The sequence below is a fragment of the Nomascus leucogenys genome, chromosome 11, assembly GCF_006542625.1.
Source record: "Nomascus leucogenys isolate Asia chromosome 11, Asia_NLE_v1, whole genome shotgun sequence".
Classification (NCBI taxonomy): Eukaryota; Metazoa; Chordata; class Mammalia; order Primates; family Hylobatidae; genus Nomascus; species Nomascus leucogenys.
Window position 1 is genome coordinate 21234264 of NC_044391.1, and position 13277 is coordinate 21247540.

General features: G+C 37.3%; 1 protein-coding gene across 4 annotated transcripts in view; it reads left to right on the forward strand.

The window, feature by feature from the left end:
- Positions 1–13277, forward strand: part of CDK14 (cyclin dependent kinase 14) — a 600472-nt gene that overhangs the window by 111430 nt on the left and 475765 nt on the right. The gene's annotated exons all lie outside the window — the stretch shown is intronic.

The following is a 13277-nucleotide window of genomic DNA, read 5'->3' on the forward strand; positions in this document are numbered from 1 at the left end:
CTTTTTTTTTAAACTTTTTTTTCTGTTTGAGAAGATGTTGTGCCCTGTGTTTACTGTTTCTTTTTCTATGAATAATGTGTTTTAGCTATTTATATTTTTACCTTTACTTTGTGTGAGTTGTGAGGATTTTTTTTTCATCCTGTGACAGAAGGAATTGTAAGTTTGCGAAAAGTAATTTTTAAAAAGTAGAGCAATAATATGACTGATTTTACAATCATATGATATTTCTCTCATTCTGCAAATATTGATTAGCCACCTACTATGTGTGAAACATTGTAAGACCTGCTATAAAGGAAGTATGGATGAAACAGTACATTTTCCTGAAGAAGCTTAGATATAGTTGTGTTGGTATTTTCCCCTGGAATATGCCCCATTATACTTTCTCATGGATAGTCAGTTTGGTGCTTTTTAATCCTCTGCTTTTAAAAAAGCATTTTTTTTTTAAACATTTATGGAGTCTGTTGTGTAATAGTGGTGAGTAAAACAGATCTGGTCCTGGTTCTTATGGAACTTATAGTCTACTACTTTTTTTTTTTCAATTGAGCCGAGGGTCTCACTGTGTTGGCCAGGTTTGTCTTGAGCTCCTGGACTCATGTGACCCTCCTGCTTTGGCCTTCCAAAGTACTGGGATTACAGGCATTAGCCACTGCACCCAGCTACAGTGTACTTTTAAAAATATTTCAAAGAGAAAATATGTGGCAAGTTTTTTTTTTTTTCATTTTGGTAGTTATGAAGGAGATAGTGTATGCTTTGATATTTTTTATTGTGCTAAAATATATATAACACAAATGTTGCCATTATTACCATTTTTAAGTTTATAATTCAGTGGCATTAAATATATTCACAGTGTTTTCAACCATCACTACTATCCATTTCCAGAACTTTTTCATCAACCTAGACAGAAACCCTACCCTGCTTTCATTAAATAGTAACTCCCCATTCCCCTTTCCCCTGCCCCTGGTAATCTTATTCTACTTTCTGTGTCTGTGAGTTTGGCGTTCTAGGTACCTCATAGTATATTAAATTGAGTCATATGTATTTTTTCTTTTGTCTCTGCCGTGTTTTGGCATGTTTTCAGGGTTCATCCATGTTGTATCATGTATCAGAATTTCATTCCTTCTTAATGCATTCCTTGATTTTTATATGGGATAGACAGCAGTTTTTCCTCATATGATGACATGAATCAAGTTCCTGTATGGACATCATAATAGATACTTTAGATATACTAAAATAGCCTATGGGAAAGGGCAAGGAATAAGGAATAGAAATTCACTGAGAGAAAGTTATGGATATATTATATTATATTATATATTATGTTCATGTATTTATCTATGGATGTATTATAATTGAGATGCTAAGATTTTCACATCAATTCTTTGCTGATAGCAGCAATCAGCTGAAATAATTGGAAGCTGGGCCATGGCTTTTGTCATTATTAACATTTGAATTTCACCCACTGTACTTGCATCTCCTTTCTCTATTTTACTTCATAAGCAAAGACTGATCAAGTTGAGGTCTTCTTACAGAGTCAGAGACTCTTAGAGCTGGCAGGTACTTTAGAAATTATGTTTTTTAATTGGTTCATTATCATTCATTAGCCAACATGAGAGGGAAACTCACTCGCCTGCTGCCCGCTGTGGGCCTTCCTTCACTCCCCACCCTTGTTTTCAGTGGAAACAACCAGAAAACCCCGAGTATCCTCTGAGTTTGACAGAAATAGTAGAGGGTGTAAATTTGATGCCGTATTAAGAAGTTTTTCGTTGGATGAGGTAAGCCTAGCTTCATCAATACAGCTTTCTGTTCCTCAGATTTCTTCTTGATACTGCTTCCATAAATCCAGATGGTTTTTCTGAGGGGACCCATTTTAGAAAGCCAAGTTGAGGCCTCAGTGCTGTTCATTTATTTTCTATCGACCATTTTGACAGTTCTTACACTGGGTCAGTCAGCAGTTTATATCCATGCTATTAACTCACTATCCAGGGGACCCAACCGTTTATAGAGGAGGAAGATTCAACATAGCAATATCCAATACCTGAGTCTTCCCAACTAAGCCTGCTCCTTCTTAATGGGTCTTGCTTTCTGTCCCCCTGTTTTTCTGTTATGGCCTGACTTTTATTATGAGACTAATTCAGAATCAGATTAATCAAATGCATGTTAAATTTGAGTGGTAGGTTTGTGGGGAGAGAGGGAAGATGGGCCAGAAAACCTTAAACCAGTGAGCAGTTATTTTGCACAGCTTTGGAAGTACTTTTTTTTTTTATCAGGAGAGATAAGAGAGAATGGAGAGAAATGGAGAGAATGGTAGATAAAGTTGTTTTTTGTTTACTTCTCTCAGGATGTAAGTCCCAGGGGACATGTACGAAAGACAATACAGTGGTCAAGAGCTTGAGCTTTGTATTCACAGTCCTGTAATCAATCCCATCTCCTGTGTTTATTTTCTGTGTGGCCTTGGACATGTTACTTAATTCATGTGTGCCTCAATGTAACCATCTGCAAAATTGAGATAATACTAGTCACCTTTCTTTTGAGGTTGTTGTAGAGATTAATTGGGAAGCCATTTTTGAAGCATTTTTATAGTAATTTATATAATAAGAGCTCAACAAAAGTTAGCCATCATCATCATTGTCATCTCATCTAGAAATCCTTGATTTCCATCTCTTTTCTATCAGCTGCATTATATCTTGCCCAAGATCCTTCTGTAGTTTGACTGTAGAGCATATGTAATTATTTCTTAGTGTTATTGAGTCTGAGTGGATAAAAGGAGGATGTAATAGAAAGCTCCAATATCTTATTTATCATCTGGCAGACTTTGGAAGGGTAAATGTTCTTCAGACTTACTTTTCAGCCCAGTTGATAACACATTTGCCCCAGCAGCTTATTCCTCAGGTAAATGAAATCTTGCTAAAAATACGAAGTGGACAGTGAAACGCTTCTGGAAGCACTGGGATTTGTTTTCAGGTGACAGACAAACAGCAGCATATGTGTATCCCACTGCTTTGCTCTATTCACCTTGCATCTCTCAGGCAGGATTTGGTATTGACTTTTCTCAGCTACAGGAAAGGTTTACAGAACTGGTCTTCATGAAATCAGTTAGGAGTGTTATTAATAGGTTAATGTCAAATTTATCATTGCTGAAATTTTGGCTCTTTATAATGGATGAATCAATTGTTAAAGCAACATTGAAAGATACTTCCATTTTCTCCTCAAAGGTTCATTGTTCCCAGTGTTTCTCTTCATAAGCTCTGTGTGGTTAGTGACCCATATATGAGTCTCTGAAAATGTTAAGAGCTTCAGAAGTCAATTCTATATTGAGTGATGCCCTATATTTTCCTGAACTCTTTGATGGAGTTTGCATCTAGATTTATTTTATAAGAAGAAAAACATTAAACTTTCAAACTTTATAACATCACTCTTGACATCAACCACTAAATTATTATCCAAGCACTAATAATACATTTACATTTTATTAAAAAGATGGCTATTGTAGATTTGGAGATGTATGTTGTATTTATATAGCCATCTGTTTCAGAGTAAGAAGATAGTACACAATTTTATTTCTCCTTTAGGGCAGGAATTTAAAAATATTTATAATCTTTATTTTTAAATGCTGTTCATATGGTTACTGGGGGAAAGAATTCAGATCCTAAAGGATCAGTCATATCTCCAGTAGTGTTTTCTCTTCAGTTTTCATGTTTTAATGTTATTGCACCTTCTGGATGCTGTATCTTACATGAGGGACAGAATAGTGAGCTACAGATATTTGAAGGGTGTAGACATGAAGGAAGAACTGGCCTGGTTTAGTACAAAGAAGCCAGGGGTGGTTTAGTGAAACTCAAAAGTGAAACCAAACAGAATTCAGAAGGCACTTGAGACTGTCTTTTGCATGGCCTTTGAGACAAGTGAGCTTCTGCAGTCCCTGTGATGTTTAAAAATACCCCTCAAACATTAAGCATATGTGTGTATAGGTAGAAAGCGTCCTGGACCATATTATTGATTTCAAGTCTATGAATCTGAGATCAGCCTCTTCTGTTTATTAGTGGTTAGTGCTTCTGACATGGTAGACATTTTTAGTTTTTAAATCAGTGTAGTTAACAGTCAGTCCCCTTGGCCAGCTTAGTTCATACTGCTGTATGTTGTGGGGTCCTTTGGAAATACACTCTGCTTTCCCCTTCTCAGGTAGAACCCAAGGCAAAACCTAAAAAAGAAAAGCTATATTTAAACGTGTAAATCCTGTGGGAGAGGGAGAAAAAGTTTTTATTTGCAGGAATAGACCTTTTTTATTTTTTCTAGAATAAGAGCTTTAAGGGAATAGTGTCTTGATGAAGAAACTAATTAGCCATGCAGTGTGAGCCACTTTGTGTAGCTTGATTTTTCTATTTTGTAGAGAATAGGTATTCCATTTCCCCAGTGCAGCTATGGGAATTTTGTAGATTGGAAAATGCTGTGCTTTGTAGAATCTCAAAACAAAGTCGTCTGCTTGCTGTGCTTGGAGCTTCTCATCTCTTGTGTCCCATTTCTGAGCCCTTTGGCTATAAATGTTTTGATGAGGGGTGGGGGGAATATAGATATCAATTTTAATATTTCACCTCTTAACCTCTGACCAAAACGTATCTTTTGGTCATATGATATGAATTCTGCACTCCTGACTCTGTCTTTTTTCCATGATGGCATTTTAACCAGCCTATAATTGTGGATGTCAACTGGAAGTCAGAAAATGTACATACCTTCTTCTTTCTCTTGTTGACCTTTTTGGGATATTTAATGTTTTTAGTGGAAACAGTGTCTGAAAGACATCTCATCTGGCTTTCCACATAATCAGAGTAGGATTTAACTGGAGTGGGAAATGTTCAGTTATGCCATTTGGGCCAAAGACTCCCCTCACACCCACACCAAAGGAGGACTTGTTTTAGGATACATGGTACTCTTCACAAATTTAAGTTCCTTTTCAAATTTCTTTTCTAGATCCTGAGGTGACTTCCTTCTAAGTTTTTCCTCCAAAGCTACCAAATAAACCCTAGTAAGTAGTAAGCAAAGCAAGATTCTGAATTCAATTCTACTTAGGATAATTTTGTAGTAATTGTTTTTTGTTTTGTTTTTTTTTGAGAAGGAGTCTCGCTCTTTCACCCAGGCTGGAGTGCAGTGGCACAATCTCGGCTCACTGCGAGCTCCGCCTCCCGGGTTCACGCCATTCTCCTGCCTCAGCCTCCTGCGTAGCTGGGACTACAGGCGCCTGCCACCTCGCCCGGCTAATTTTTTGTATTTTTTTTTTTTTAATAGAGACGGGGTTTCACCGTGTTAGCCAGGATGGTCTCGATCTCGGGACCTCGTGATCCGCCCACCTCGGCCTCCCAAAGTGCTGGGATTACAGGCGTGAGCCACTGCGCCCGGCCCAGTAATTGTTTTTCTAGATATGATGGCCAGCAGCAAAACAATGTTCCTATATTAGAGACACATACATCTATAAATTTCTGTGCAGGAAGTAATGTCATATATGCTGCTATAACCCATGTATATTCTTTCTTGTCTACTCATCACTCATTCCAATCCCATGGTTGTTTAAATTCATAAACATATTGGATGTATATTATTGCACATTTTATTTCAGAGCTGAAAATATATAGAACTTTTGCGATAAGTTTGAGTAAAATATGTTACCAAAGGAGTAGTGAAATTTTTATCACTCGTTGTACACAGAGACTGAAACAAATTTTCCCTCTAAATTTGCCCTCTCTCACAATCACAATCTCTTATTGGACCATGACAGCAGAATATATCATTACATGGTTTAGTGCACCATGTCTCAAACTTCAAGGTGCACACAAATCACCCAGGGATATTGTTAAAATTCAGATTCTGACTTGGTAGAACTGCAGTGGGTCTGAGATCCCAGTGATTCCAGTGCTGCCAGTCTGCAAGCAGCAAGGGGTTAATTTTTCCAGATGAAATTCTGGTCCACAAAGCTAACTACATTCTGAAAAACTTATACAGACAACTAACAATAGGGCTGGTAATTCTACCCTTGCTATGAGTGCTCATTAAAACCTTACGTTAAATTTATCATTATGATTTGGACAAAATGAAGAGCCTAGAAGTCAGGAAGTATAGGCATCTACCTATATGAGCCTATAAACAAAACTGTATCTCATCTGAAATGTGTAATTATCACAGAAGAGAAAGCGACTAAATAAAATTATTTTAGCAACATATACCAAAGCTTAAGCTTCTGGAAAGACTACCTAATATTCCATAATGGAATTAGCAAAACAGTTATCAAGCCTATTAATGGCAAGCATTGAAGTCCAGTAAGAGATGTAACAAAACTACAGTCACTGAAGCAGCATAAAGGTCACTGAAGCAGCATAAAGGAATGTGGTGTCCTCAAGAGTCCTCCATTCAGCTGTGTCCACTAGCTGATGAATTCACGATTTAAGTGAAATTGGGTCAGATGCCAAATAAACCATGTAGTAGGAAAATAAGCATTTTAAAACTAAATTGCAATGTCGGACATCGAATTCTGATGAATGGAAACATCTGGTGAAGTGTTTTCATGACTGGAAAATACCTCAACTCAGAAGGTACCTTGTTTTTAATGTAGTTTCTCAGGACTAATTTTTTTTAATGGCCTATTTTTAGTTAAAGGGGAAAGCTTATAATTAGTAAAACAATCCATCATTGAGTAAATATTAACAGAACTATTTCATGCCCAGTCTTTTGTGCTTTGGGAACACTAAAGAAATAGAAGATACGGTTTGTGTGCTCAAGGTGTTTACACTCTGGTCATGGAAATACAAATACATGAGAAACAGTGCTCAGCAAAGACAGAGCTCCCCCCCACCCCACCAAAATAAACCAAACACTTGAAAACAAATTCTACAGTAGCTTATATAAGAATATATGATAACATATATTTCAGTAACAAATTATAAAGTACAATCTAAAAATGATGTAGTTGGTAGTGAGGGCATTTTTGGTTGTGACAGTGACAATGATATAAGGGCAGGACTAGCATTTAGTAGACAGAACCATGGTTGCCAGATGCCCTACAACGTGTACTGCTGTGCAAATGCTGTACCCAAATAATTTTCAGCCAAAATGCCCAGGATGCCACCACTGAGAAACAGTGCCAGGATGTCAGAGTTAAGGAAAATCTGAAAAGACTGGAGACATTAAGAGAAGTGTATTCATGGTATGTACCTGTCTTTGTCCTTTCTAAATCCTAAAATTCTGAGGGAAAGTGGAACACAAAGGAAGCACAAAGAAGGGAATTTATGTGTGAAACTTTACTAGTTGACCTATCTAAAATTATTTACCAGCTGCAAACTGCTGCCTAGAGTTCATAGTAGAACATTAGAGCGAAAACAGATCTGTATCATTTTACAGATGAGAAGACTGAGATCTGGGGAATTTAAATGGCTTGTCTTGAGGCACTTAGTTCTGACTTCTATGGGCAGTATGCTTGCATGTGTATTAGGTAATGTTCTGAAGGTGACTTTAGGCAAGATCTTGGTTCTCATAAAACAAAGCTGTAAGTAAACACATTCTTGCATATATCCTTCTATATGTGTACATGTCTTTGCTCTATGTAGCCACTCTTACTGCCATCTCTGTGTATACACACATACATAGACACACATACTATTAGGGAGAAAATAGAGAAGACAGCAAGCAAAGAGAGGAAAGCATACTTTTAGATTTGACAGATTTAAGTTATAGATGAAAGCAGTTATCATTGGCTATGATTCTAGTGGCAATGATTCTAGTTCTTCCTACCTCTCTCTTCTACCCAAAACTCTTGCACATCTATCCTTAATAGCTGAAATTACTTTTATAAGGGAGGAAACTTCTTGTTCTGTAATGCTTAAAGTTCAGATAATTCTGGGAGAGGTAGTACTACAATTTAAGTGCTCAAAAACTTATAAATGACTGATGTTTTTTTATATCGGGAGCAGATTTTGAGTAGGATAAAGCCATCAGGCCCGCCTGGGGTATTGGACAAAGGGAAAAAAACAAATGAAAGAGGTTGTCAGGATTTTTGCTTATTTCATAGTTTTGCATTGGACCTGTGATGGATATTCCTTTCATGAATATCAAAAGAGCATGACCTAGCTACAGCCTGATGCATGATACATATTTGCTGTGGGTTAACCTGGAGTCTTTTAAACCAATTCTTTTCCAGTGTCTGCCTTCAACTAAGAGTGTGGAGTGAAGTAGATCTTTCAGAGAAGATCACACTCTGAACCCAGTAAAATGCTGATCACCAGAAAATGAGTGATTCAAAGGGACAATTTTCAGCCCGAATGAATTCACTTGAAATGAATGCCAACCTTAACTGAATTAAGTTGTGCTCTTTCAAATCCACTGCTGTGAGTTCAGTAGACAGTTGTCTGGATTTTACATAGCTCTAAGCTAGAATCGTAGGTCAAACTGTGACTTTTGGAGCCTCATACACTGTTTGAATTTCTGACAATTTTTACTCAGTTTTGAGTTTGCCAGCAAATGAACAAGTTCCTGTTAATAATGAGTAGACCAAATTAATCGCTTCAGATGAATATCCATATGTGTGGGTGCATCTCAAAGCAAGTTTGAAATTCTAGCTTCTATTGAATTTACTGGAAAAAAAAGTTTATTTTGGTATTTGTGACGACTTCTTTTTATCTATTTTCGAATACCAGGAGACATCCCTGCTTATGTGATTTTTGTTACTTCAGTTTCTGAATGGAACAAGTAGTATGAAAAAGTACAGTCATGGAGAAAACTATTCTTAGTTCTCATTGATATTAGAATGTCTTGTTTTCACACAATACTGATAGCATAGCTGTCTACTGGAATTTGCCTTGGGAGAGGTGCCAAAGATATTTTCTTCTGGACCTATAATTTGAGAAAACAATGTTTAACCTGTGGAAGTTCCTTATTTTCCACGAGTTAATGAACAAATCTTTACTCTACTCCAAGAGGAGATTTGAAGGGAAAAGTACTTTAGGGGGCTATAAAATGAATATAAGACAGTCCTTGCCCTGTGGAAGAGATGATCAGGTTGTTGACATTAAAGTATCACAAAAAGAATAATTACAGTCTAAGGTATGCAAAATATTGGAGCAGACTAAATTCACTGAAGTGAATTCTTAATAAAGGATTGGTCTGAGTGGGCGGGATTTAATCAACAAATGCATCTAGGCAAAGGCAATTTTGGAGACAAGTCATGGCTTGGTGGGAGGAAGGTTTTCAGGCTGAGGGTGGTAAGAAAGCATGTGTGAAGGACAGTGAAGCTGATGGACAGTGCGTAGAATGTCCAAGGGTCTCCTGTATCCAGAATGTTCACAGCTCATGGCCTTTGTATTTGGCCAAGTGCCCACATCGCTGAGAATATATGTAGCTAAGAAATGTAATTTTGAAAACCAGTTTGTTTCTATTTAAGCATTGATTACTGACCTAATTAAATTCCCTTAATGTCATATACTAATTTAGTGTGACTGATTATTTTGCCATATTCTAGATACTTTTAAACAAAGAAGATATACATAAATGTAATTATTGCAAATTATTAATATATTACTATACTTATCAACAGTGTGGGTTTATGTAATCTTATTTCTCTATTCTTTTTTATACCTTTCTAGGGTTATAGATCTACTTATTTAGATTTCTTCCAGGGAGTTCAGTAATAATTTTTTTTGTGTCTTTTTGGGATTTTGTAATCTTTACAGGACCACAAGTAAAAGAATTCCTTCTCAGAACAACCACGGTTACAGGATCTGAGTTATTGACTGTTGGGGTCCTGAATGCTTTTTTCAAGTCGGAGATTCACATCTGAGTCACGGGTTGGCAGTCAAGCTGAGTTTTCTTTTTAAGGGTTAAATTTCATATGTGTTATTAAAATTTAACTTCCTTAAAAAAATGCTTTCCACACTGGTTCACATAGATTTTCTTTTTAATCTTGTTTCTCTCCACCACATGTGTACTTTGTAATACGTTGCTTAGGCAACATCACCTGCCCTTTAGCCTGTTGCATTACATCCACCCACCTGGTCTGCTGTCATTGGAACATGCTGTGTTGCTTTTCTTTCTAAACTCATGCTCCTTGGACCCTCCCCACAGGCCCTGATCATTCATTCCTGTCCTTGATACAGTTCCTTGGTATTTTTTTTCTAGCACTTCTTGGCTTACTTACAGTTCTGTATCTTAAAATCAACCGTATTGTATTATATTCATACTTCTTTTATATTATAGCTGCCATTTGGCCTTTATAGTAACTTTTCTCTTTTGAAATCAAAATGAACTCATGGTCTTTCAACAACTCAGCTTCTTCTATTTAACCATACTTTTATTTTTCCTTTTGATGCTCGAATAAATAATCACAGTTTGATTTGTGGGAGCTCCTTTAGGCAGATTCCTTTGTCCTTCTAGCACGATCCCTGACATTTTTGAAAGGATGCTAGTTTTCTGGTAACAGCTGGATGTTTCCTGGCTCTTTCACACTTCCTGCACTGTGAACTGGAATCTATTACTTTCCAAAGATTTCTTCCTTTCCTTACTGGAGAACTGGAACATAGGCCAAAATCTGGGCACTAGGGGTGCACATGAAAGTTAGTAGTGGATAAAAGGGCTACTGTTTGGTGGTTGGAAGAATCTGTGTTTTTGAGGTTTGGGTTCTCAGTGATTTTTTCCAATTTAACATTCCATACTTATGTCTCTGAGTTTTTTAATATATGAGGTTTTACCTTTTACTAAGACCTTTTACTGCACTGACCATAAGCATTTTGCTGTGGGCAGAAAGATTCTATTTGGGGTGGGAAGCATTTATTCAGATTGCTGACGAGTTAATATAAGCATTCAACTGAAGACTTGTATGCAGGGGAGTAGCGCCAGCATATACTGTGTCCTCCAGAGCCGTCTTTCATTGCTGAGACCCAGGCTGCTCGCTTTTCTCTTCATGCACCCTGGATACTTAAATAATTTTATTCTAAGAGCTCTCCTACCCTCCCCTCTTCTCCCCTCTTACCCCTCTTCTCCCTTCTCCCCTCTTACCCCTCTTCCCCCTTTTCCATTTTCTCTTTTTTTTCTCTTTCTCTTCCCCCCACCTTTCCCCTTTCCCTTTTCCCTTTTTGAGATAGGGTCTCACTGTGTTGCCCAGGCTGGAGTACATGGAGTATAGTGGCATGGACTCTGCAGCTCACTGCAGCTTTGCCCGCCCTGGCTCAAGAGATCTGCCCACCTCAGCCTCCTGAGTAGGTGGGACTACAGGTGTGCACCACCACACCCGGCTAATTTTTGTATTTGTTTTGTAGAGACAGGGTTTTTCCATGTTGCCCAGGTTGGTCTCAAACTCCTGAGCTCAAATGATCCACCTGCTACAGCTTCCCAAAGCCTGGGACTACAGGTGTGCATCACCATGCCCAGCTAAATTGATTATTTTCTACTTTTATTTTGTAATTGGCTAGTAGTTAGCAAAAATGGTAAACGTGAAATGTTTAAGAATATTTATGGGAAATATTTTGAGAACCTTGTTAATTTTCTCAAAAATTAGGGAAAGGCTGCCACTCTTCTGTCTTAATGATAGAATACTTTAGAGATGTTGGTTTTTCACAGGTGCATAGTTTCCACTGATTTTTATAATTATCAAGTGTGCCATAGTCAGATCCATTAAATGAGAGGCTACCTGACTCAAAGTATGTATTGTAAGGCCGTTAAGGCATGAAGATGGAGAGAAAGCTGTACTTGCAGTAGATTCTGTAACAGTTTCTCTTGCTTAAATTGTGTAGGCTCAGAAAGCCATCAGAATTTCTAATTGGAGTTCCTCTATTTCCTGAAGCCAACAAATGACTTTTTTTGCTTTATTATATTTTCTAGAACTTAAAATACAATGTTAAATCAAAGTGGTGAAAGTGGATGTCCTTGAATTTTTCCTGTTTTTAGGTGAAAAGCATGTAGTTTCTCAGCATTAAGTATGATGTTACGTGTAATTTTTTGGTAGATGCTCTCTATCAGGTTGAGGAAGTTTTACTCTGTTTTTAGTTGGTTGAGAGTTTTTATCGTGAGTGGATGCTGAATTTATCAAATGCTTTTTCTGAGTCTATTGAGATGATCATACGATTTTTAAAAAAACTGTGTATTAATTGCTTCATAACAAATTATCCCATAACTTAACATCTTAAAACAACATACATTTTTTAAAAATCTTAGTTCCTATGGGTCTCTTGCAGATGCTCCTTAGCTGGCTCAGAGTCTCTTATGAGAATCCAGTCAAGCAGGAAGCTGGAACTGTGGTTGGCCCTGAAAACTTGACTCACAAGGTTGTTTGCAGGCCCTGGTCTTTCTGCACATGTGCCTCTCCACAGGGCTGCCTTATGGCATGGCAGCCGGCTTTCCCCAGGTCTGGTGATCTAAGAGGGGATACTCAAGGCAGAGAGAGCACCAAAATAGAAGAAACATTGTTCTTATAATGTTTTCTCAGAAGCGGTATCCTATGATTTTTGCCATATTATATTTATGGGATACAAGTCAACAAATGCAGCCCACACTCAAGAGCTGGGGATTGCATAAGAGTGTGAATACTTAGAAGTGGGTGTTTTTGGGAGCCATGTTAGAGACTGCCTACCACTGTATTTTAAAATGATAAATTACACATTTGTGAATGTTAAGCCAACCTTGCATTCGTGGGATTAGTGTGCATTGTCGTGGTTTACTATCTTCTTTATATATTATTGCATTCAATTTGTTGAAGATGTACCAGTAGTTTTTTGCATCTGTGTTCATGAGAGAGATTGATCTGTAGTTTCCTTACAATGTTTTTGTGTGGCTTTGGTTGGAATGACACTGGCCTTATAAAATGAATTGGGAAGTATGTCCTCTTCCTCAGTATTTTGAAAGGGTTTCTGTACAATTGATGTCATTTTTTCCTTTAATGTTTGGTTTAACTTCACCAGTGGTGCCATCTGGCCCTGGCATTATCTTTGTGGTAATGTTTTTGACCACAAATTCAATTCCTGTCATAGACACAGGCCTATTCAAGTTATCTATTTTTTTTTTACTGAGTGAGCTTTGGTAGTTTTTTTGTCTTTCAAAGAATTGGTTTCATCTAAGTTGTGGAATTTATTGGCACAATGTTGCTTATAATATTTGTAGAAAATCTGTGGTGATATCACTACTCCCATTCTTGATAGTAATACTGGCAACGAATATTTTCTACTTTTTTTTCCCCCTTATCTGTCTGGCTAGATGTTCATCATTTAAAAAAAACTTCTCTGAAAACCAGCTTTTGGTTTTATTGATTTTTCTTT